A 2,280-nucleotide genomic window follows, 5' to 3' on the forward strand; every position below is an offset into this window, starting at 1 on the left:
TGTTCTAGTTCTGTTCTAGTTCTGTTCTAGTTCTGTTCTAGTTCTGTTCTAGTTCTGTTCTAGTTCTGTTCTAGTTCTGTTCTGTTCTAGTTCTGTTCTAGTTCTATTGTATTTGTGGTAATGTTCAAGTTCTGTTATTTAGTTTTATTATTCTTTTGTTTTACAACATTTATTGCTCATGCAGTTATTTCTCTACCTCCTTCAGTTTTTGATTTCATCCACTTATTTTTGGCTGTAAAGTTAAAAAACTAAAAAACCTATACACTATATAAATTTTTCCATATATGTTTAAGATACCTCCACAAACCATGCTATAAGAAACAGTTATCGTGGTAGAACAGTTAACTCCTTGCTCTTGGCAAAATTTAAACATTCTTCCTCCTCTTTCTAGCTCCACAACTAACCATTTCCTTGTTGTTTTTTATCAAAAGAAAAACTTTTGCTGTGTTCATATATATTACTTTTTGTAGTTAAACATCATCTTTTTTTCCATTTCCAGATAAAGGCAGCTTAATCTAACCTTTTTGTTTTTTTTCTAGTTTTTATCCTTTTTGTTTACAAAAAATGCAAGAAAAAAAAAACGGACGAAAAGGACATTCATTCGTTTTAGCTACTCATTTAATACTATACAGTTTTCAGCTGCTTTGAAGTGACCGTCTGTGTTGATATGCTTGTGAGTCCGTGGTGGCGGTGTTGTTTTTGTTGTTGTCAGCAGATTCATTCTCAGTTATCATTAGCAACTATTGCACTTTTTTTAAGCCATCAACGCTGGCTCATCCATTTTGTGTGTGCTCGAGTACCTTTTTTCTCAGTTTAGTTCTGTGTCCCAACCATGTGATTGTCCTTTCGCCAATCTTTCATCATATTCCTTTTCGTCTGCCTGTCATCTGTTTTAGTGCTGGTCGTATAGTCTGCAGTTGTGTGGTCTTTTATATGTATATTGAAAGATGTTAGTTTTGTTGTTGTTGTAATGGCTTGGAGTAGTCCTTTTTGTTGTTGTTTTTTTCATTTTCGCTTAGCGGGTGTCTTCTTATTTTTGCTTTAATGCATATGTTTATTTTCTAATATAAACATTTCGAATTGTGTTTGTCTAGTTGGCATAAATTTGCCTGCTGGTTGGTATTTTCCTTTTTCTTTTTCTTCAATTTCATTTAACATTTAAAGGTTTTCATTTCGTGCTTCAAAGCATGAGTTTTATAAAAAAAATGAAAACCGTTAATTTTTTTTAAATATTTGTTTTAGGAAATGAGTTATAATTGTATAGACAAGCTAATGCCAATTGCAGTAAATTAAAGGAAAGAAAAAGAATATTAAGGATTATTTATCTTTTAGAACGCATTTTAATGACAACATTTCCTGAAAATTAATTACAAATCTTAAGAAATGTTTAATTTGTAAAGCATACTTTTAGGCGGCTAAGAATCACGTAAAAAATATATCATGATATTGTACTTAGCAATATCTTTAAAAACTTCAAAATTTTGCTTTACAACACGAGAGGATTTAGCTTTCTAAATAAGATTTTTGTTCAACTTTTTGCTTAACCCTATACCCTTTAAGAAATCCCCCCAAAATGGCTAGAAGTAGTTGAAAATAACTATTATTATTACAATGTTGATGATGCTAGATGTTGGCATTATTTTAGATTTTTTTCTTTTAGTTTTTCTTTCCGTTCCTCTAAAATTTTCTGTGTTTTTTTACAACCACATTTAGTATTTTTTTTACTTTTTTCAAAATTTCATTTTACTCTTTCTAACCCTAGAAAAATATTACACAAAACAGCAAATTTTTTCTAAAACAATTTAAATGAAGGAATATATGAAAGACAAGAGTTGGCACTCATCAGCAGTTGGGTAACAGTAGCCCCAATACCACCACCATACTAACAAAAACTAAATATTTTGCTTTAGTTGGATTCGAGCTAAAAACACACACATATATAAAAAACAGAGATAGTTCTCATTTAGGATGCTAAACGACTTGTAGGGTCCCTTTTTTTAAAAAAAAAAAATCAACAACCAAATGCCAGTGCCACTACCAGTAATAACGTCAGAGTCATCAGCACAAAAATTACAAAAAAAATCTAGAATATAAAAATGAACTCACACACACTCATATCTAACTTGCGGATTGCTTGAGACTCTAAGAAAGATTCGTTAAATTTCATATACATATGTTACACTTACATTTTATATATATACATAAGTATATACTTATGTAGTCATAAAGGAATCACAGGGATCTAAACTGGGGAAAGAAAAAAACATTACCAGACGAACA

Source organism: Lucilia cuprina, chromosome 2 (assembly GCF_022045245.1).
Source record: "Lucilia cuprina isolate Lc7/37 chromosome 2, ASM2204524v1, whole genome shotgun sequence".
Classification (NCBI taxonomy): Eukaryota; Metazoa; Arthropoda; class Insecta; order Diptera; family Calliphoridae; genus Lucilia; species Lucilia cuprina.